Source organism: Vulpes lagopus, chromosome 4 (assembly GCF_018345385.1).
Source record: "Vulpes lagopus strain Blue_001 chromosome 4, ASM1834538v1, whole genome shotgun sequence".
NCBI classification, from domain to species: domain Eukaryota; kingdom Metazoa; phylum Chordata; class Mammalia; order Carnivora; family Canidae; genus Vulpes; species Vulpes lagopus.
The window spans coordinates 134,010,672-134,035,415 of NC_054827.1; the positions used below are offsets into that span (position 1 = coordinate 134,010,672).

Below are 24,744 nucleotides of genomic sequence, written 5' to 3' on the forward strand. Positions count from 1 at the left end.
CCCCCGCCCCGCGCCCCCGCCCCCGCCCTGGAGCCCCCGCCCCGCCCCCGCCCTGGAGCCCCCGCCCCGCCCCGCGCCCCCCGCCCCCCGCCCCGCCCGCGCGGGACCCGCCGCCGCGCCGCCGCCCAGCCCGGGGGGAAGGAAGGGCGGCGCTGCCCGCTCCGGGCGTCACGGGGCTGCAGCCCGCTGCGCCGCTTCCAAAACACACAGCCGGGCGCGGGCGCGGGCGCGGGGCGGGGGCGGGGGCGGGCCGGGCCGGGCCGGGCCATCCATCAGCCGGCTCCGGCGGGAAGGGCGGCCCCGGGCGCGGCGGGAAGGGCCGGGCCCCGCGGCCGGCGCGGCCCCTCCCGGGCCGAGTGCGTGCAACTCCCTTAAAGAAAAAGCAGGGAAAGGCGCCGCCGGTGGGGGGGCGGGGACCCGGGGCGGGGACCGGGGGGCGGGCGGGACGGCAGCGCTGGGACGGCCCCGAGTGCCCGAGGTCGTCCGACGCGCGGCCCGGGCGCCCCTGCCTGTGCCTGTCCCCGGTGGCCGCGGCACCCGCTCGGCCGGGCCTCCTGCAAACTTGGCCAAACTTCGGAGCGTCCCTCCCCGGCGGGAGGCAGAGCTCGGGGCCAGCGGGGGCGCGGCCGGGGACCGAGCGCGGGCGGGCTGCGTGCGGGGCGGCGGACACGCGCCCGCCGGGCCCCCGCAGGACTCGCTGGGGCTCAGCCCCGAGGTGCGTGCTTTCTGAATCCCTCCTAAACAGTATTAATGTCATAAAGGACGCAATAAAAAGAACAAAGGACAAATTGGTTCAATTGTCTTAGTCCTGTGTGATGTTTCAAAACGCCCCGCTTCAGTGTATGGCTTGTTATTGCTTCAGGATGTCTTAAAGGCCCTTTCGGTCCACCCCTCTCACTTGGATGCTTCATCCAGGCATGGTGCTGCTTGAAACGTAGAGGTACGTAGAGGTAGAGGTGCGGTCTATACCGAGCCCCGTCCGGGAGCTGCGCAGTATTGCAGAATTAGTACCCCGTAACCTCAAGTAGTGGAATTGCACGGTATAAAAAATGCACGTAACATAAAAGACCACGCGGAGAACACCCAGAACTGACATTGGCTCTTGTGCCATCGGGCTGGTCCCCAAGATGACTCTTTAAAGGGATGAGAAGTTTATTCTATTTTTTGAAGATTTTATTTATTTATTCATGAGAGAGAGAGTCAGAGGCGCAGGCAGAGGGAGAAGCAGGCTCCCTGCAGGGAGCCCTGTTGCAGGACTCCATCCCAGGGCCCCTGCATCACCACCTGAGCCACCTAGATGCCCCGAGAAGTTTCTATTAATGAGTAAAGGACAGATCCTGGAAAATAAGTTGGATTCGTGTCAATTACTAATTGCAGTTCATTGATCACTGACATCAAATGTCTGATTGGATGGCTTAGCTTTGTATCAGCTGAATGACCGTAGTATTAGTGATGACTGATGCAATCATTTTTGCATTTGGATGTGTGGCTCGCAGCAGCTGCTCCAAAACTCCAGGCTTTGCTCAGAGGCCACAGTGGTGAAAACCTGAAGTACATTAACCGTGTTCTTTACCTTGTTCATGTGGGTGTGGACCCAAAGGAGAAACGTGAAATAGGTCTGAGAAAAGTGTGATCCAAGATAAGTAGGGAGTGGCTTCAATATCAAAGGTGGGGGAAGGAGGAGAAAAGTCATAAAAAAGCTTAATTAATGAACACACTGCATTCACTGCCCTGTGGAGGACAGCTGAAACACAACTTGTCCAAGAATGAAGGATCAGTGAAGGAGACCAACAGCCATCTGTCCAGGTACCCAGAGCAGAAATGCCTGAGGTCATCCTTGACTCCTCCCTTCCCCTAGCAGGCCGGAGCCCTGTCCTTCACAGAATCTTGGACCTCCTCATCCCCACCCACTCCTTGACCACTCTCCTGGTCCAGCCCATAGCCACAGGGTCTTGTTGGTCCTCCTGCTTGTAGCAGCGTTGAAGTGTGGGAAAGGGATTGGAGCAAAGGAATAAGAATATTTCTTCTAAAATACAAGCCTAAAATGTGTCAGTGTCCTCATTACATTCCCTCCAGAAGAAGACCAAGAGTTTACCACCTGTGCTGACCTGGCCTCCATCTATCTTTATAGACTCATCTCTTCCTGTTACCCCCCACCTCACTCTTCCCTGCAGCAACAATGAACTTTTTCCCCTCCAGCTCATTCTCCCCACCTCTGGCCCTTTGCATATGCTAATTTTCCTAAATGGGCTTAGTTAGCATCCTTGCCTTCTCCCCCAACTCCTCACCTCCATTCTCATTTCTGTATATTTTATCTGTCCTTTAATTATTGACTTAAGTGACGTCTTCAACAAAATGTATCTTGTCTTACCACCACCCCTCACCCCTCCTTTGGATGAGTGGAGGCACTCCTTCTTGGTGCTCTGATAACACCCATGCTTCACCTCTTGTAACTCTTTCTTATGGTAGATTATGTAACTCTCTTTCAGTGGCACTGAAATAGAAACTCTGTGAGGGCACAGACATTGTCCTTTTCAAAGCAAAATTGTATCCTCGTGGCCCAGATGTTCAATGAATATGTGTAAAATGAATAAATGTCAGCAATGAATTGGGAAGAAGTCATTCAGAACTAAAGAGATGAGAGAAGAGTGGGGAGCTTCCGGTGTGGCAGTGGCCACGAACTGCATGTACCTTTGAGATAGTGAAGGGGAGGGAGGAGGGAGTTCTTCCCAAATGTCTTTGAGCAGTAGAGTGAGATGGTAAAAGTGGTGCCCGGGTCTCCTTTTTATCCTTAACGTTTTAGCACAGGGACCACATATACTCAGGTGTTCAAGACATCCCGCACAAATGAAGTATCTCAAGCCTGGTCCTTGTGGTGGCAGCTTTACTCTTGTTCTTTAAGGACCGTAGGCCAGTGTGGTTTAGGTTTGGGGCAGCACATACTGGGGGAAGGATACCTCTCCCTGGCCCCAGCCTTGTTGCTCCCAACCAGTCGTGGCAGCCCCAGTCTCTTTTGCCAGATATATGACCTAGTTCTGGCCAGCAGGACATGAAGGGAAGTGTGCTGAAGCTTGTTTTTCCTAATTAAAGGAAACTCTTGCAAGGATAAATCCCCAGACCTGCTGTGGAAGTTATGTGAGGACATGATTGTTGAAGCTGTGGCAGCCATCTTGTAATCATGAGAGGAAGGCAAGGTTTCAGAGTTCCATACGGATAGCTCTTTTTTTCATCATTAGTTTCCAGTTCAAATAGTACATCTTCTGGGATGACTTCCTTGACCACACAACCTAAAATATCCCTCCCTTCTCCAATCTCTGTCTAGTTGTTCTTGTTAATTTTTTGGATACCTCTTTCCCCACTGGGCTCCATGAGAGCAGGGACATTCTATCCTTCGCTTGTATTTCCCACCAAGTTCCTACAACAGTGCCTAATAAACAGAAAGTGTTCCAAACGTATTTGTTGATTAATGGCTGACAACTAAATAGTAACTATGTTGAAACGGCGTCAGAGCTCAGTGGACACAAGCCACCACAAACCTCCATTTTCCCTTCCGTGGCTTGTATCATAGATAGTTCCATTTCAGGAGGTCTCTTTTGGCATGTTCTTGAGATTCCTTCTTCTGATCCCACTCTCTTCCAGAGCTTTTCCATTCCTTCCCTCAGGGAAGTTTCTCTTTTTCTTTTGAGGACACAATGTCATGAAGGCAGAAAAGTGTCATGGGCTTAAGAAATTAATGAGCCAACACAGATAACATTTACCTTAAAGGGTAACAAAACCATAGGGTTTTTTCTTTTTCTTTTTTTCCTGCTAGCTTTATTGCGATATGATTGGCTATCATATATGTATGTTCGAGGTCTACGACATGATGGTTAGACATACCTATATTACAAACTAACCACAATAAGGTCAGTTAACATTTCCATCCCCTCACATAATTAGTATTTTGTATGTGTATGTATGTGTATGTGGTGACAACATATAAAACTACCCTCTTACCTCTCAAGTATATAATATAATATCGTTAATTATATTTATCTTGTTGTACATTGGATCCCTAGACCTTATTCATTTTTATAGCTGCAAGTTTGTGCCCTTTGACTGATATCTTCCCACTTCCCTCTTTGCCCCCCCAAACCACCATTCTATGGCCTGTTTCTATGAGTTTGGCTTTTTAGATTCCACATATAAGTGAGATCACACAGTATTCGTCTTTGTCTGAATTATTTCACTTAGCATGATGACCTCAAAGTCCATCTGTGTTGTTGCAAAAGGTAGGATTTCCTTTTTCCTTCTTTTAATGAGTGGAAAATACATAGCAAGAGAGAGTAGATGTATGTACACACACACACACATATATACAGTGAGACAGAGTGAGAGAGAGACATTTTCTTTATCCATTTATCCATCAGTGGACACTTTGGTTGTTTCAATATCTTGGCTATGGTAAATAATGCTGCAGCGAACATGGGACTGCAGATATCTCTTTGAGATAGTGATTTCATTTCCTTCGGATACATACCTAGAAGTGAGGTTGCGGATCATATGGTAGTTCCACTGTAAACTTTTTGAGGAACTGCCATACCGTTTCCCATAGTGGTTATACCAGTTTCCATTCCCACCAACAGTGCAAAAGAGTTCCCTTTTCTTCACACCCTCACCACCCTCACCCTCTCTCCTTTCTTTTACAAAAGCCATTCTAACAAGTGTGAGGTGCTATCTCATTGTGGTTTTGATTTGCATTTCCTGATGATGAGTGCTGTTGAGCACCTTTCCATATATCTCTTGGCCATTTGGATGTCTTCTTTGGAGATGTTTATTCCTGTCAAGTCCTTTGTCCACATTTTAATCAGATGGTTGGTTGGTCGGTTGGTTTTTTTAATGAGTTATATGAGTTCCTAATACATTTTGGGTATTAACCCTTCATTAGTAGGTGGTTTGCAAATAGGTTCTCCCATTGTGTAGATTGCCTTTTCATTCTGCTGATGGTTTCTTTTGCTGTGTGAAGAAGCTTTCTAGTTTGATGTAGTCCCATTTGATGATTTTTGCTTTTGTTGCTTGTGCTATTGGTGTCATATCCAAAAAACTGTTGCCAAGACCATGGTCAAGGAGGTTTTCTCCCATGTTTTTTTCTAGTCATTTAACAGTTTTTGGTCTTATGTTTAAGTTTTTAATCCATTTTGAGTTAATTTTTGTGAGTGGTGTTAAAATAGGGGTCCAATTTCATTCTTTTGCATGTGAATATCCAGTTTTCTTAATATTGTTTTTATTCAAGAGACTATCTTTTCCCCACTCAGTACTCTTAGTTGTTTTTTTTTTTTTTTTTGTCAAATATTAGTTGACCGTATATGTGTGGATTTATTTCTGGGCTCTTTTTTTTTTTTTAATTTTTATTTATTTATGATAGGAACACAGTGAGAGAGAGGCAGAGACATACAGGCAGAGGGAGAAGCAGGCTCCATACACCGGGAGCCCGACGTGGGATTCGATCCCGGATCTCCAGGATCGCGCCCTGGGCCAAAGGCAGGCGCCAAACCGCTGCGCCACCCAGGGATCCCATATTTCTGGGCTCTTAATTCTGTTCTATTGCTCTATGTGTCTCTTCTTATGCCAAAACCATACTATTTTGTTTGTTATAACTGTAATATAGTTTGAACTCAGGAATTCTGATGCCTCCAGCTTTTTCTTTCTCAGAATTGCAAAGCCATATGTTTTGAGATAAAATTAGAAACGCTAGACTAAGGGTTGTCTATCTCAAAAGCATTACAAAGAGTCCAGTGATTCTCTTTGGCTTTCCTACAAGTTCTACCAATATTACCCATCGATCCATCAATCTGTCCATTCATTCAATTAAAGTTTGCCAGGAAGTACTGAGGTAGAGGTAGGTGACCAAGAGTTATAATAATAAATAGGAAACCAAATGTATGATCTCCCTCCCCCATCCCACCCCTCTGGGAGCTCTCAACATTTCCAATACAGGTGGGCAAAGAAAACAGTTCTGGATTATGTTTGGCAAGACAATGCAATTGAAGGACAGTGGTGCAAAAATAATTGAAATTGTTGGATCTTGGAATCTAAGTTGAAGAGCTAAAATAGAAGGAGGCTCTAAAGAGATAGCCAAAGGATCAGTGACCAGGACATTTCAAGTAGGTTGTAGAGAGGGCATATCGTGAATAACATAATGAACGACCTGAAAGGTTAGGAGATGAGCAGTCAGAAAGTAGGGACATGTGGCCTTAACATTTCAAGGTGTCACAGTGCCAGAGATGACAAGGCTCAGTACCTGTGGGAGTGGGAGACTAGAGGAAGTGGTAAGACCAACAGAAAAAGTGACTAGGGTACTGCGCAGGTTCTTGGAGCCTAAAATTATTCAAATTGTAGCTGGACTCAGGGTCAAGAGCAAGACCTAGGCCCTCAGGCCACATCTTCAGTCCATGAGAAGAAGACTTCAAGAAACTGGTGAACGATAGCAACCAGTAGAGATACAGCCTCCTTTTCTATGGTTAAATTTGCTTTCCTTGCATCATGATTATTTGAGTTAAAAATAACCATTCAATATGGGGTTGCTTATTGGTTATTTTACTAAAATAAATATGTCAGTAGCTTTATTTTCTACTTGTTATTGCAAATGTATTATTTCTGCTTCATTGAGAGTTCGAAACCCCCTTTGGTTGGGGGTCTTGTCAAGGATCATAAATATTATTATACCATTTCAAAGGGAATATATTATTATATTATTTTAAAGGGAAATAAATGTAATTTCCAAATCAATGACCTACGCATATAAAGATGTAAATTGTAACTAATTTCTAAGTTGGGGGCTATCTAGATTTCCCCTGGGCTGGGAAGCAGAGGTAGTAAAGAATGAGGGAGCCCACAAAATGAGATAAACTACTTGCCATCTTTCAGCTGGTTTTGGAATAAGCCTGGCTCTTTATGTTTCCAGCCCTCACCTCTCTTGGAAAAATTATCAGCATTTAAGTCTTGGATTTAAGTTAGTTGAGTAAGTTCTGGTTGAACATTTACCGTAAGTCTGGGGTGGGTACAGCAGTAATGAAGCAAGCAAAGAGAGGGCGTGTGAATTATGTTCTAGAGAAGTGGCCTTGCCACCTTTCTTCTGCTCATTCCAAGTATGCTGGATGCCTGTACTCCAAACCGCAAAGACTAAAGTGCCCAAGACTTCAGCCTTTAGTTCCTCAGCCTCTCAAGCTGGCAAGCCAGTAGTCAGTCCACACTTATGAATGCTTTAGAAGTTTTGCTGATACATTGCAAGATGGTGGTAGGATCATATGAACAGTAGAGAGTTCTTTATTACCCTTGTAATTCAAAAAGATTTGCTAACTGGAGACAACATTAAAATGATATTTTATTTTAATCAAATCGTATCAAAGTGATAGGAGTAGGGTGATATTTTTTTTCTCTGCCTTTGAATACTTTTTTGTTCTTTTCTTTAATGAGCATATATTACTTTTGTGGGGGGAAAATGTGCTTTTGAAAGTAGCCAAGAAAGAAACATGCACATTGTTTATGATTACATGTGAGCCCTCAAGCACAATTTTGCTGGAGGGGTCCTTGAAGGCGCCCTGACCTCAGAGGTGTGGTTGTTGCTTGCGAATTTTGAAGCCGGGTGGGCTAAGAAGGCACAGGCTCTAGGAGGTGAGGGCCCAGGGAGAGAGTGAACATCTCCTTTCATCGCCTCTAGCTTTTTAACTGCTGCCTGAATAGCTGGACCTGTGCAGGTTCTTGGAACTGGAATTCTTCCTCAGAATAATATGTATTTACTTTAAAAACCACTCCAAAGAGTAAACGCTAAAAAACAAAAATAGAAAACCCAGCAAATTGGACTGAGTAGAGCCCAAGTTCCCATTTCTCAAAAGATAGAAACATACTTCCTGGAGCCCAAGGTCCACTCACCCTCTCCCCCTGGTCTTTCGCCAGGATCTGTTGATTCAGCAGGGGAAATGGGAGTTGTCAGCAGTTGTACTGGACGAGAACATGTGTGAGGCTACCTTCAGGTCCCCAAAGTACCATTAATTCAGAGGAGACTGCGTCGTCTCAGCTATTGGGGTTCTAGCTTCTCTGGGATTTCTTTCTAAGCTACGTTTGTTTGTCTGTTATTGTTCTTAGGGTTTTCTGGGTAACTATAAGCAACAGACTTTGTTAGTTCCTCTTGAGATTGGCCACTACTCCCCACCCTTATTTCTCACCTCCCAGCATCCTGTTTGTCTCCCTGACTCTGTCCCCCGCCCCATCCCCACCCCCGCTCAGCTTTTAGCCATGTTTTTCTCCCCTCACTTAGTTAATTTTAAATTTCTGTTTTTATAAGTGTTCTCAACACCAAAAGAGGCATGCCACATATTCACTTTTTATTCGCTGATTTATGATTTCTTCTCCTGTGGATACCTTTAAAATACAAGTCATGCATGTTCCAATGTGTGTCTCCCCCTACCTTACCGGAGGACACTGTATTTCCAGAAAATTGGAAAGAGTAGAGAGGATTAAAGGAAACACGGGAAACTTTGAATTTATGGATGGGATCTTTTTTGGTGAGCTTTGCCTATTTAGAATTAGTCTGTTATGATAAGAGCAACAACAACAAAAATCTACAATGTGTACTGTGTTTATACTCACATTGGTACAATCTTTAGCTTATTAAATTTTATTTTATTTGTTTAAAAGATTTTATTTATTTATTCATGAGAGACACACAGAGAGAGGCAGAGACAGGCAGAGGGAGAAACAGGCTCCACGCAGGGAGCCCGATGTGGGACTCGATCCTGGGACTCCAGGATCATGCCCTGAGCCAAAGGCAGACGCTCAACCACTGAGCCACCAGGCACCCCATAATAAATTTAATAGCTTATTAAATTTAAAGGACATTTCAACCTGTCCATGATTTTATATGAATTACTTAGACTTATATTTCCATTTTACTCAGTATTGTTGCAAATGTCTCTCTAGCTATGAAACACTATGGAATCCAGCATCTCTTAAGTCTTACAGGTTTAGAGAAACACAAAAATTTTTTTAGAATACCACCATAAAAAGTCACCAGTACCACGAATATATAGTTCTGCCTAGTAATAGCATCTTCACAAAAGAGAAACTTCATTTTCTTAAAAAAGGAGGAAAACACTTTCGAACTCATTGAATACAACTCTTGCTACACAATAATTTATCTAATCAGTTTCTTTTTCCATATTGAAGTCAAGGAAAATAGAGACTCAAAAGAAGATATGGAAGATGGCATATTCCTATTCTCCTTTCTCTGAATACTTTGTAGTGTCAGAAAAGTTAAGATTCACCCCAGATGCACACAAATTTCTCTCCTTCCCATGTTATTTGGCAAATTTCTCAAATACAATTTGCTTTCTTTTTTCTTTCACTTAGTGCTGAGAAGACCAGTGCATCTTAAAGAAGATCCCAAGAAGATTCAGGAGGAGGCAGGAAAGGTCTCCATCAGGATTTATTACCATGTCCCAGGAGAGATGATTTAGGTAGAATCTTACTTATTTTGCTTCCCCTGCGTCCTCTTCCCCTTCAGATATCTCAAGATGTTCCTGTTCTGGTGCCTTTGAAAGTACTTTGTCCAAAATTCAGTCTTCGGGACTTGGTTTTGATTAGATGGTAGTGCTAGCAAATGAGTAGCGCCATTTGGATGAGAATGTTTGGCACATTTCTGAATGTATTTTCCTTTACTCTCTTCTGTACTTCAAGCAACTCTTAGAGCCAGAAAGAAAGAAAGAAAGAAGAAAAGAAAGAAAAGAAAAGAAAAGAAAAGAAAAGAAAAGAAAAGAAAAGAAAAGAAAAGAAAAGAAAAGAAAAGAAAAAAGAAAAAGCCCAGGTAATTTAATCTAGACCATTTGGTACAGATGACCTGACGAAGATGCATTATCTAATTCAGACACAGTGATTGCTATGTCTGATGCCCTCCTAATAACACTGTTGATTATGTTGTTTTAAGTCTAGATAACAGCCTTCCTGTTGCATAGTCTCTAAAAACTAGAGAAGGAAAGCACAGTTTGTTTACCTTATTTTAAAGAAAATATTTCTTGTATTACTGTTTTTTTAAATGAGTATAATTCAGATTTTCCTTTTGAATCCAAAAAAGAAACATTCCAAAAAAAGTTTTAAAAATTGTTTTTATCCTCAAGAATTCTCCCCCTTCAGCTTCCCTGTGAAATTTATGTTTCTAGATAGCTTGAACTCCAATAAGTTGTTTGTAAGCTAATTAGGGTAGGGGCTTTATCTTTTTACAGCTCCTGTTTCAACTCTTTATATTTAACAGACAGTTGTATATTATTCCAACAATGAATTGCCTTGACCATATAAATAATGTTTTTCTCATTGGAACTTATTTATCTACATAAGAATGCCAATACTCTGATTTATAGAGTATTGATTTGCATTTTTATATTTCATACCTCATTCATATTATTTTGCTTTAGTATCTCTGAATTGTATTCCTGAAAATGCAAGCTTTGCTCAAGATAGTGTTTGTTATTAAAGCCTAATTTTTCAGGGGAAAAGATTATAATTAAATATTATATTTAAAATATTGTAATTAAAAGCTCCATTCAGATATATCCTCTTTATATCACATAAAAATGGAAAGAAAATTAGACTGGAGGGTTAAATAAGAAATGTCCACAAAAATAGTCAAAGATGATGATATCCGTGCTTATGTGCAATGTTAGGTCCCTCCTTCTCCAGTTATCTTTATTTATCATTATTGCTTGGATCCAATTCAATGAAAAGAAACATAGTAAGATTTTTAAAGGTCATTTGAAGATGGGATCACATGGCCAGAAAGCAATGTGAGGAATATCACACTCATTTTTCCTAAAGGCTTTGCCTTAGAGCAAGAAAAAAGGCTTCCTTACACTGACTGGCTCATGTTTCGTATCAAGGGAATCCAAAAAAATCACTGACTGTAAACAATGACAACAACAACACAAAAAGTAATTAATTTTGTACAGTATTTCTTTTCCGTGTGGTTGGACATACTCTAGCTGTTTGCCGAGCCCACAGAGGCAGGGATCAAAAGAATTTCCGCATCCTGCTGCTGATTTGGTTATCTGAGGTAAGTGGCTATTCGATCAGAAAAACTCCCAGAGGAAAGAAGAGTAAGAATTCTTGGAAAAGAAACTCCTAGCGTTAATCAAATAGGCATTATTCAAAAATAGGGCATGGTGGATATTTATTACCCTGATGGGCAATGGTGATGCTATACTCTTTGGGGGCCATGCACCATACTAATGACATCATTACTATTCTCTATTTCCCACTTGTGGGAGGATTTGTACCCAAGTTGTCAAAAGAGATTTAGATTTGTCAGTGCCTTCCCTGGCTCTTCATGCCGTCAGGGCTGTGGCTGGGCACGAATGCTCATTTGCTGTTTTCCAGTGATTTAATTAAAAATCTATTTACAATATGTGCCGGACCCCTACTTAGATAGGGGTAGGATTAAGTACTTTTCAAGGTTCCTGTCCTCAGAGACCTTAGCCCGAAATGGAAACCAGACACATATCTTCATACAAAGATAACTAACGGTATGGGAAGTAAAGGATATATTTTTTGAAAGGTAGTCCAAAATGAGCGTGGTATCACTTTGGCTTCAAAGGGTCAGGAAAGGCTTCCTGTGAGGGCAGCTGAGCCTAGAAGGATGATGCACCCAGAAGTGATGCACAGGCCACTCTGGTTCCAGCAAGGGGGTCCTGTGGACTCAGAGAACAGGTTGGAAAGATCAATGAGAGGCACATGGGACAGTGCTTAAATTTAGGCCAAGGAAGAGAGATGTCAAACAATTAACACTTTACCAAAGTTGGAGTTTCCAAGACCAGTGTGAAAATCATGACATTTTGCCCTTTTCTTTCTTTCTTTTTTTTTTTTTTTAGAGATTTTTATTTATTTATTCATGAGAGACACAGAGAGAGAGAGGCACAGACACTGGCAGAGGGAGAAGCAGGCTCCATGCAGGGAGCCTGACGTGGGACTCGATCCCGGGTCTCCAGGATCACGCCCTGGGCTGAAAGTGGCGCTAAACCGCTGAGCCACCAGGGATCCCCAACGGCTGAGCCACCCGGAGATCCCGCATTTTGCCCTTTTCAATTCAGGTATTTGCCAAGTGCAATTTAATATTTAAAGTTTTACACGCTTACATAAATACATTTACATAACTTGTTTTACTCAGATAATATCCTGATTTGGTATTTGGAAAATAAAATAAATTATTCTGTCTTAAAATATTTGCTGAATATCTTGTGCCAGGTACAAGAATTGAATAGTTATGTACTATTTCAACAATTGTTTATTAGGGGGGCACTCAGGGTACAATATAGAACAAAAAGAAAAGTCTGCCTTCACAGAGCTTATATTCTAGTGGTATATTAGTTTGCTAGGACTGCCACAGACTGTCTTAAACAACAGAAGTTTATTTTCTCACAGATGTGAAGACTAGAAATCTGAGATCAAGGCTCCGCCAAACTGGTTCCTTGTTAGGACCCTGAGGGAAGGATCTGTTCCGGGGCCTGTCTCCTTGGTTGGTGGATGTCCGTCTCTCCTTGTGCCTTCACGTTATCTTCTCTCTACACTTGTAGGCATTCCAGATTTCCTCTTATAATGATATCGGTCATGCTGGATTGGGGCCCATCCTCATTCTAACTTCATTACTTTGTGAAGACCCTATCTGAACCTATAGTCCCATTCTGAGGTACTAGGGGGTTAGGATTTGAACAGATGCATCTTGGGAAGGACACAATTCAGCCCATAACAAGTGGACATTGATGACAGAGCAATCAATAAAGTCTAGAACTGGGGTGGTCCTGGTTGCTGTGTGCCAGGCACTGTGCCAGGTCACGGGCCTCACTGCACTGAATGCTGTAACCAGCCCACGAGGTAAGTATTGTTATCCAGACTTTACAATGAGGAAAATGAGGGGGTTTGCTTTAGTGGCACTGTGCTTAATGTTTTCATTAGTCAAAGCCTTGGAAATGAAAATTAAGCCATGGCTGAATGTGTAGGGTATATATTTGTGGCTAATTCAGATTCAGAAGCAATTTCTGAATGTAAAGAGGGAAGGTCTTTTTTTTTCTTTTTACATTAGATTCTAAGAAAAAAGCTCAAGATAAAAGTAATATTTGATAATTAAGTATCTTTTTTTCTCTGTAAACAATCCAATATATTATTTTATGAATTAACACTATTATACATAATAACACATTATTATATATAACCATAACTATTTATAGTAAATATACAACTATCTATTAAGTAAATCCTACATTTTTTATAGCAATGATCACTTCCTTTGGATTTGCTAGGTTTAAATAAGGTTCCAGGTCACTTCTGGAACTTTTTGATTCATCTTCAGACCAGAAGCTTGCCTCAGCACTGCTCCTATGGAAAGAATTCTCATATTACCTGTTTTGCCTGTCTCAATCATGATGTTCCTCTGGTGGACAGATTCAGATTCAGCAAACTTTTATGGAGTTTTCAGATTCAGATTCAGCAAACTTTTATGTCGTGTGGCAGGCAATTTCACAGTAATCCATGCGTTTCATAAATATGGAAAACCAAAGGATAATATGGTGCATTTATGAGCATCAATTTTTTTCAATTATTTCATGGGAAAAAAGTATTTAACTTTTTTTTCTTACTTAAGGTAACCAGTAGATAATTTAAAACATAATTTAAATATCGAAACAATACAGGTATATATTATAGTGTAAAATGCAACATTTGCATGAACTTTCCAGATGAAACTTATTTCAAACAAGTTGCTTTTGTTTTAAGTTGTGCCTTTGTTCAACAGAGATGCGAACCTGCCCTTCTCCTTCAGAGGCCTGGGATTGGGGGGGTGTCTGGAGAGAAAACCTTTGCAAAGTTCTGAAATTTTCTTCATTCAGTCTTTGTAAGAACCATGTGAGGTATATTATGCTCATTTAAGAGATCAGAAAACAGAAGTTTGGATAAATTATCTTGCCCTAGTTAACACGGCGAGTAAATAGCAGAGGCAGATGTTAAATTCAGACTTTCTGACTCTAATTCCGGGGCATTTTATATTGCACTACACCCACTCGTTGGATGAAAAGGCTTCAGTCTTCCCGAGGCCACATAGACCTCACAGTTCTGCATGTCCCCATGGTCCAACCTCATTGACTCATGGATTCATGCACTTATTTGTGAATTTAATAAATAAATAAATCAGTAACTTTTGAGAGCTTACTGTGTACTAGACTTTATGCTGGGTCCTGAGGACACAATGGTTAGCAACAAAGGCATAACATAGTTTTTTCCCTCATGGGGCGTACAGAGTCGTGGAAACACAGATGTTACACAAATACCATAAGACACTTGTTTATAAACTTGATTGGTATTATAGAGGGAAAACATAGGGTGCCATGAGAGGGAAAAAAACCAGATGTGTTAATTTAGTGATCAGAGAAGACTTCTTTAAGGAAATGAGTGACCTTTGATCTGAGGTTTTGAGCACGAGTTAGCTAGAAGAAAACTTATTTGCATGTAAAGTAGTTATAAATTGCCATCCTACAAAACCCATCACTAGAATTCCCTCTATCATCGTTAGATTCCTTCTTTGTCCACAACAAGATCAAATTCTTGCCCTCGACCATCACATTTATTCTTTTCTATTACATCTATCCATCCATCCATTCATCATGGAGCATCAGCTATGAGCCTGGCACTATTGTGCCCTGAATCCTTTTCTTTTTCATCTTCACTCTCTTCTTTTTTCTCCTTTGACTGCTTTAACCTTCTGATTCTTTTTCTAAGCTTTATTTATTTATTTGAAGCAAAGGGAGAAGGAGAGAGAATCTCAAGTGGACTCCCCATTGAGCCCATAGCCAGAAGCAGGGCTCAATCTCATGACCCCAGATCATGACCTGAACCAAAATCAAGAGTTGGATGCTTAACAGAGTGAACCACCCAGGCACCCCTAACTTTCTCATTCTTGAAGCTATTTTTGATTCACATATTCAGTGTTATGCCTTTCCCAGACCAATCACTTCCCTTCCCGTGGGCTAAGCTATCATTTCTCATCCTGTTTTCAACAAATGCATTCTTTCATCACATTTTTCTGAAATTTTTATATTCAAGTGTAAGAAAATGAATTAGGTTTCATTTGTTTGTTTATTTTGTCAACTACTTGGTGTTTCCATCCCTTAACACAGAAATACCGCTAATATAAAAAACAAACATTTTTGGAATCTCTTCCTTTCCCTTCTTCTCTCCCTCCCTACCTTTATCTATAATCTGTCTATATTTGGGATAATTTCTTCCCTTTAACTATAACCTCCTAGAGATGAATAGATCTTAATATAGCATCTGGAACTAATAGTAATCACTTCTTAAACTTTTCATATGCTTTTAAGAGGCAAGGCACATACTTTATAGGCCTGCTAATATGTTTGATGTACCTCTGATATAAATCACAAACGAATTCAGAAATGCACAGCCCAGGATTAGCCTGCTTTCAGCTTCTTCTATAAAGTCATTTCTGTCCTTTCTGTCAAAACCAGGACATAAAAAAATCCAAGTCAGCAATAATATAGTGTATCATCAACTATTTAGGCAAACATACACTTACCTTTCTATCTCCACACAAGTCAGTCAAATCCAACAAACCTTCTTTGGGAAGTCTGAAGACTCAGAGTGCACTATCTAGAAAGTTCCACCTATCAAAAGATAAGTAGAGGGGATTTCTGTTTCAAGGCACGATGGAGTAACAAGGACCAGACTTAAATGCCCACCATAAATAATTAGAAAGCTGGATAAAATATGAAACAATGGTTTTCAGACATTGGACAATAGTCTGCCTACGACTATGATTACTGAAAGAAGAGAAACAAACAAGTGAGCTCGGTAATTCCCCTGGCTTTCTGCCTGGAAGTAATTTCTAGACTGTGGACTCAGGAAAGAGGGACCCAAACAGATTCTGGCAGCCTTATTGAGTTGGTAAGATGGAGGCTAGAGTTTGAGGAGGCTGAGATGGCTAAAAGTAGTGGGAAAATTCTGGGAAGAAGGGGGCTATATGGAAAAATTGCTCCAGAAATATGTATAGGAATCCCTTGAGTCTTGTCCTGAATACCAGGACACAAATATATAGAATGACACTCCACAAGTTTGGACAGAAAAGACACTCCACAAAGTTGTAAGCTGAATAAATCTCAGGGCACACATGAACTGGGAGAACATTTGGTTAGCCAAAGGGGAGAGTCCTTGTTCATTCTTGGAACATTCAGTGGAGTCTCTAAAGTATCATATGTTAGTAATACATCTGAACTATCCTTTGAGTGAGATCCTCTGGGCCAATGGTTGGAAATTTTTCTTAAATTTACAAATCATAATTATTTTTGGCTTGTGGGTCATATGGTCTTCACCACAACTAGTCAGTTCTGCCATTGTAGTGTGAAAGCAGCCATAGAAAATACATAAGTGAATGGGTATGGCTGTGTTTAAATAAAACTTTATTAACAAAAACCAAGTGGTCAGCCTGTGAGCTGTAGTTTGTTGACCTCTGCTCTAGACCAGCACTGTCCAATAGAAATATAATGCAAGCCACATATGTAGTTTTAAATGTCTGGTAACCACAGTAAAAAGGAAAAAGGAGTAGGCAAAATTAGTAACATACTTTATTTAACCCTACATATCCAAAGTATTATCAATTTGACAATATTCAATATTAAATTGTTAATGAGGAAGTTTGTGCTCTTTTTCTCACACTAAGTCTTCAAAAATCTGTTGTGTTTTTATACTTATAGCACATCTTAATTCAGATTAGTCACATTTTAATAGCCACATATAGCTAGTGACTAACTACCATATTGGATAGCACAGGTCTCACCGGTCTCTAGTAAAGCTTAAAAACAGATCTTGAAGGAATCAACCTGATGGGACAATGAACTTCACTGCCTGCCAAAACAAAGCCCAATGCTCTTGAAAGGAGGACAACAAAATACAGACACTTAATAATGGAACAATAGCAATGTCACCAGCAAGTAAAAATAAATAAATAAATAAATAAATAAATAAATAAATAAATAAGTAACTGAACATGCTTAAAGGCAAGAAAAAAATACAAGAAGAAGAATAAGTTAAGAGAAACAGACCTAGAAATGACAAAATAATGGAATTAGCAGACACAATGTTAAGACAGATTTTATTATGTATAATCATTTAAAGGAAAACAAAACAATAATCAGAAGAAAAATAAAGGATATAAAAAAGAACCAACTCAGACTTCTAGAGATAAAAAAAACCCCTGCAATATCTGAACTAAAGATTTAAGTGGATAAGATTAATATTGTATTAGGTACTGCAGAAGAAAACATTAGTGAACCTGTGAGCATAGCAATTAAATTAATCCAAGATGAACCACACAGAGAAAAAAGACTGGAAAAAAAATGGTTGAAAAGAGGCTTAGGAGCACCTATGGCCCATCTGTTGAGTGTCTGACTCTTGGTTTCAGCTCAGGTCATGATCCTCAGAATCATGAGATCGAGCCCCAGTCCCACTCTGCACTCAGCAAGCTCTCCCTCTCTCTGTGCCCTTCCCCTGCTCACATGTGCACATGCTCTCTCTCTCTAAAATAAATAAATCTTAAAAACAAAGTAGAACAACAATAAAAAAGAAAAAAACCAAAGGTTAAATAAAAACATTATCAGACAAACAAAACTTGAGGAACTTTGTTGCCAGCATATATATACTAAAAGAAATGTTAAACAAAATTATTCAGGCAAAAGCAAAAATGACAGCAAATAGCAACTTGGAATATCAGGAATGATAAGTATGTGGACAAATAGAAAAGATTTGTCTCACCATTTTAAATTTTCTTTAAAAGTTAATCGACTATATAAAGCAAAAAGAATAACAATGTATTTTTAAGATTTATCAAATGCATAGAAGCAATATATATGACAATAGCTTGAAGGACAAAATGGAGCAGTGGAAATCTATAGGGTTAAGGATTTTATGTTATACATGAAGTGGTATAATACTATTTGAGTGCAAATTATGAGTTAAGATAGGTATTGTGAAGTGTAGACGAATCACTAAAATAAAAAAATAAATTAAAATATATCTCATCAATAGATAAAATGGAAAACTAAGCAGTACCAATTAACTCAAAAGAAGCAGGAAAAGAAGAAAAAATAACAAAAAAAGATGAGACAAAATGAAAACTAATAATAAATGGTAGACTTAAACTCAACCATATTGATAATTATATTAAATGTAAATGATCTAAAGACTCCAGTTGGAGTCAGAGATTGCCAGACAAGATAAAAAAGTAAAATTCTCTTATATAATGTGTAGGAGCAAACCACTTTAAATATATAGGCAGGATAAAATAAAACTAAAAGGAGGGAAAAACTATAATTTATGCAAACATAAATTATAAGAAAACTGGAGTGGCTATATTAATATCAGATAAAGCATACACCATAAAAAGGAATATACTAGGAATAATGATAAAGAATTCAATTTATTGGGGAGACATGACAATCCTAAATGTAATAGAGCTTCAAAATACATGAAGCAAAACTTGACAGAATGAGTCAGGATTCTGGGAATCACTTAAATTCTCTGAAGTGAATTAGTTGTATGGAATTGGGGAAATCATTTAATCTACGAGTGCAAGTTTCCTCCCTTGTAAAATAAAAATAATCACACATACATCATGAGTATTTTGTGAGGGTTAGATAAAAGTATATGTGAAATTAAAAGAACAAACCCAACCTGACAGAACTGAAAGGAAATTTTAAAATCTGCAGTTACAGTTGGAGTATTCAACACTTTTCACTTACAATCAATAAAGAAAAGACAAAATCAGCAAGGAATGTTGAAGACTTGAATGATACCATCAATCAACTGTACCTAATGGGTATTCATAGAATAACCAACAATAGCAAAATATAAATTTTTTAAAGTTCACCTAGAACATTAATCAAGAAAGGCCATATGCTGGTCATAAACAAGTTCTAACAAATGTAAAAGTATTGAAATCATAGGGTTTGTCGTCTGACCATAGTGAAGTTAAATTAGAAATCAATAACAGCTATTTGGGAAACCTCCAAATATTTAGGAATTATATAACACATTTCTAAACACACATGAGCCAAGGAAGAAATCATAAGGGAATTTAAAAAATATTTTGAACTGAATGAAAATGAAAACACAAATCAAAATTTACGAGGTGCAGTTAAAACAATGTCTTAAAGGCAATGTATAGCATTAAATGTTAATATTAGAAAGCCAGAAAGATCTAAAATCAATGACTTCATATTCTACCTTAAAAAGCAAGAAAAGAATGAATTAAATCTAAAAATAATAGAAGGGAGAAAATAACAACGAAAAGTAGAAATCAGTGACACAAAACAAAAATAATAGAGAAAATAATTGAAACCAAAAGGTAGTTGGAGAATTTCAACAAAATTTATAAACCCCTAGCTAGATGCATTAAGAGAAAAAAGAGAGAAGACACAAATAATATCAGTGACACACTACTTACTGATACTACCATTACAAGGATAATAAATGAATATTATTATTATCCTATATTATGAATATTTTGTTGTCAATAAATGCAACAACTTAGATAAATAGGGCTAATTACTTAGAAGATACAAATTTGCCAAATATGACTAAAGAAGTAGAAACCCTGAATAAGCCCTATATCTCGTAAATAAATTAAATATGTAAATTTAAAAATTTCTCACAAAGAGAACTTTAGGTCCAGAAGATTTCACTTGTGAATTCTATCAAATATTTAAGAAACATATCAATGTTTCAGAAACTCTTTCAGGAAATGGGAGGATAGAATACTTTCTAATTCATTTCATGAGGCCATGTTACAAGAGAGAAAAAAAGAGAAATAATGTGAGACCAGTATGACCCATGAACATAAACACAGAAATCCTTAGCCAAATACTAGCAAATCAAGTCTAGCAATCTCTAAAAGAAATAGTATATCATGGTGGCAGGTTATTTCAGAAATGTCAGGAAATCTAGAAGAAGGCCTTTGAAGGTGGGGGTGTATGCCAATGGGAAGTAAAAAGTAAAAAGGGAGCATTATTAGCTTCAATAGTCTTGATTTTTATCCTTATAGCAGCTGATATTTCTGATAATTTACCACATTCCAGGAAGCATGTTCAGAGCTATATGTGGATTCTCTTGTTTAATCTGTACGAGAATTCTATGAGGTAGGTACTATTGTAGCATTTTATAAATGAGTAAACTGAAGCAGAGAAACAACCTATCCACAGTCCCATAGCTATTAAGATCTGGACCTTTATTATCTGTCTCCAGGTCCTGCATTCTTTGCTAATGCACCACTCTACAAAGAACTGCTTATTTTCTGTGCTTTTGCCTATAAGGCTTATTTCATTACTCCTAAACATTTATTCACTTTTTCAGTCCATGATTAAGAACTTTCATCTGAGTCAAAATATTAAGTAGTTCCAAATGCAAAATACTTCTAAAAGTATGTGTATTAAATTATAAAACTTACAATACTAGCATGGGAGATGTACTCTATCATTCCCTCCTAAATTTTTATGTGGTTACACATGTTGTGGTCTGCAAGAAGTGGGAAAAAAACAAAAACAAAAACATCCCCAACTTTCCCTTTCCTATGTGTAGAACAAAATTCCTTTTTTTTTTATCCCCCCCCACCCCCCCCCCCCCCCCCCCGCATGTGTTGACCTAGAATTCAACGCTGGCATTAAGACTTGATGGCATATGAACTTTGGCAGGGAATTTGAGCCCTGGGAGCTTTAGTTCTCAGTTTTGCAAAATGAAATGGTTCTGCCTCTGACGATGCATGATCCTGTGAGGATGAGGAAGGTATCAAGGTGAACTTCAGTATTCTTTTCTTCCTTCTGCTTCTCCCTCACCTTCTCTCGTTTGTGATGCGTCTTTAGAGTCTCAGAGGTTCGAACCTCTCCAGAAAAGGCTTTTTGGATCTTTTTTGATCAGCGTCCACAGGAATCACAAACCAGTAGGACCATTATACATACATATGTATAGTGAAAGTGATCACCTAATTTATTGTAAAAATTAGGAAAACTATTGCTTTTGAAAATAATAACTCTGCTGATCCATCAAGAATAAACTGGGCCTGTCCTGGGGAAACAGCCACATGTGACAAAACTCCTTAACCTTGATGCATTCTTTTTTTTTTAAATATCATCTATTCTAGTTAATGGTAAAGATACTTTCCAGGATCTATTAAATCAATTTTGTGACCCACTAATGAAACCCTATGCAAGTATTTTAATTCCTTCTAAAGAATGTCTTGTCTGGCCATTACAACATTCCTGGGATCCAGAAGTGTGAAGATAAGCATACATAAGTATGAAGTTTTGGAGAACTGAAGAGGTTCTAATTCCCATAGGTACACTTATTCTGTTTCTCTTCATTCATTCATTCATTCATTCATTCATTCATTATCTATTCTTTTATCCACTCCTTCATCAAATACTTTGAGCATTTCCTATATTACCACATGCTGGAAATGATCAAATCCTGGATGCTGGGACCTGGTTCCTGCCCTTGAGGAATTCCTGTGTTCTGGTGGCCAGAGGCACCTGAAGATAGATTGTTTCAGGACAGGGAGATGAGTGATAAAGTACAGAGATGAAAGATCATAGGAACCTGGAAGAATTATCCACCAAGTTTGCAAAAGAAATAGGGAGGGTTCTATGGAAAAGACTAACACTGAAGTGTATGAAGTTCTTGAGGAAGACGTCGAAGCATCAGGGCACCAGAGGAGCTACTGCAAACCAGCCTCCAGGCTGCACCACGTGGCTCTCTCACAAGGCGGATGCAGTTCGGGAGCTGATGTGCAGCCCCATCTGCTTCCTTGGTGTTTCCCAAATTTATTTTAAACTTCTTGAGAGTACTCACACCCTCTCTATTTTGGTCTCCCCAACCTAACTGTCCTATCCATCTTACCCTGCTTGAATTTTCTCACAGCACCTTATAGTTTCTAAATATGCTGTATCATGTACTTATCTGGTATGTGTTACTACCTGCTTGGTCCTCCTATAATGTAAGCTAAAGGCAGGATTCATTTATTTTGTTCACTGTGGTGTCCCCTCCCCCCTCAACCCCCCAACTCCTGGAAAAGTGCTTAGTCCATTCACAGTAAGTTCCTGGTAAATAATGGGAATGACTTGAAAGAGCAAATTTCTGTATCCAGACATAATTTGTAAGTGCTCATACCTGAAAGAAAATGTAGAGGAAAATAAAAGCCTACAAGGCACCATTTCTAATCGCATCCTTTTCTTTCCTCCCTCCAACAGCGTGTATTGATCACCTGCTCCCCTCCAGCCCTGTTTTGAGCACTTGGATTTCAGAGAACAAAACAGATCCTCTTTTCTATCTTCGTAGTGCTGACCTGCCAGCGTGGAAGAGACATGAAATGAGCTATGTGATTGCAAATCTGGGATAACTTCTAAGGAAAAAAAAGTGCAAGATGCTTTGAAAGCCTGAAATCATAGCACATGACTTGGGCTGGGAGGTCAGGGAAGTGATTTTTAAGCTGTAGAAGTGAACTCAGTGAAAGAGGGGTAGGAGAAGGAGCATTCAAGTAGAAGAAACAGTTGCAAAGGTTGCTGAGTGGGAGAGAGAATACCTGAGTGTCACTGTGGCTGAGCCAGTGGGGAGGAGAAGCTTAGCTGAACAGAAGAGGTGGGCGGGGTCTGGCCAGGTAGCTCCAGGTGAGCACAGGTGTTAAGGGGTTTGACCTTTAGCCCAAGAGCAAAGGGGAACCCTGAGAGGGGCATCAACTGGGGGATGTTGAAATGAAAAGATAGCTCAGGCTTCAGTGCAGATATGGGATTAAGGAGTCTCACAGAGCAGCTATGGGGGTGTCAGATAGGAGGGTGTGCAGAGCTCAAAGCTCTGGGTAGGTTAGAGAAATCATGAGGACAGGACATAAAATTGAGGTGAATGCTTTTCTTTAGTTTCGGATAAATCGGTGACAGCTTGTATGTATAAAGTTTTTTTAAAAGATTTTATTTTTATTTAAAAGAGAGAGAGAGTACTGGGAGAGGCAGAAAGGGAGAGAGAATTTCTAGCAGACTCCCCACTCAAAGCAGAGCCCGTCACTGGTCTCAATCTCACCACCCAAGATCATGATCTAAGCTGAAATCAAGAGTCAAATGCTCAACCAACTGAGCCACCCAGGTGCCCCTGTATGTATGAGGTTTTTGTATGTTCCTATGAACCAAAATATAACAAAGATGCATCTTGAATTGTCAGAATTCTTTGTGATATGTATATGAATATTAGTAAGAAGTGAACTGCCCAATCCATGATGATCTAGTAGCCCCTGGATGGCTGCTGGGTCTTCAGGGGATGCAAATAAGGGAATGCTACCTGGAAGGCCTGGTACAGATCACAGGAAGATAATAAAAGCAGCACATGTGGTTGTGTGTACATGCACGTACCCAATCACAGAACCCGGCCCTCACTCCTTTCTTATCTTTCCTTCTAGCCCTGCTTCTTTCTTTCCACATCCTCCTCTTAGCCTGCAGTTTAAGATCAGTAGTTCTTGGGATGCCTGGGTGGCTCAGTGGTTGAGCGTCTGCCTTTGGCTCAGGGCATGATCCTGGGGGCCTGGGATAGGGTTCCACATCAGGCTCCCTACTGTGAGCCTGCTTCTCTCTCTGCCTATGTCTCTGCCTCTCTCTGTGTCTCTCATGAATAAATTAATAAAATCTTAAAAAGAAAAAAGATCAGTGATTCTTAATGTTCGTTGGGCCTTCTCCTGAGAATAGCGTGCAGCCAATACACACAGAAAATGCCATATCATGTATCTGGAGCCCTGGGACCCCAGACTAAGAATCTTTGACCTACAGAGTTTGTAAAATGGTAATTTGTAGACAAAAATAAATATATTTAGCCAATAAATATATGAAAGATGGTCAAACTCACTAAAAATCCATTGAGCCAATGCAAAGATAACATCTTTTTATTTTTTATTTTTTAAGTAAGGCTCCATGTCCAGTGTGGAACCCAATGCGGGACTTGAGCTCAGGACACTGAGATCAACACATGGGCTGAATCAAGAGTCTGATATGTAACCCACTGAGCCACCCAGGTGCCCCATGAGATAACATCTTTTATTGATCAGATTGGTAATGATTCAAAAACTTGATAATACCCAGCTTGAACTGAACAGAAAACCAACAGCTTGGCTGTTGTGGGAGGAAATGAGCACTCTTGTATACTCAGGATGTGCACAAAACAGCTTTTGAGAGAGCAACAAGGCAGTACCTTTCAAAATTGTAAGTGCCTAGATCCTGCAACCTAGTAATTCCATCCTAAGAAACTATCTTTTAGGAAAACACACATACCTGTGGAAATAATCAAGGATGTTCACCGCAACAACGACTAGAAAATTGGGAACTACCTAAATGATCACCGTGAGGGCAATGGTTAAATACCTTTGGGACATACCCAGACCACACAGTGGAATACTATGCAGTCCAAAAGAATGAGCTCGATCTGCACTGACAATATAGTAAGCGATAAAGGCATATTACAGCCCAGTAGATGTAGCACAATACATTCTCTATTAAAGAGCTTACAAAAATATCTGTTATTTATAAACGCTTTTTTACATATTTAGAAAATAAATACATGGAGGTACCTGAAATTCAAAATAGTGATTTAACCCTGGGGAGTAGGCTTTGATTGAGGGGATGAGGGAGGGAAGTCTTG

The 24,744-nt window shown here is 39.9% G+C and overlaps 1 long non-coding RNA gene across 3 annotated transcripts; it reads left to right on the plus strand.

The window, feature by feature from the left end:
* Positions 1-46: 46 nt before the first annotated feature.
* On the plus strand, positions 47-24,677 carry LOC121490163. Of its 3 annotated transcripts, none has more exons than XR_005987521.1 (3): positions 47-940; positions 9,388-9,494; positions 9,715-11,870. It is a non-coding gene; the product is annotated as an uncharacterized LOC121490163 (long non-coding RNA). The 3 variants fall into 3 exon arrangements; XR_005987523.1 differs by lacking the exon at positions 47-940 and adding an exon at positions 22,320-24,677 and having other exon boundaries at positions 5,460-9,494; positions 9,715-11,080; XR_005987522.1 differs by lacking the exon at positions 47-940 and adding an exon at positions 11,895-11,945 and having other exon boundaries at positions 5,460-9,494; positions 9,715-11,080.
* The last annotated feature ends 67 nt before the right edge of the window (positions 24,678-24,744 follow it).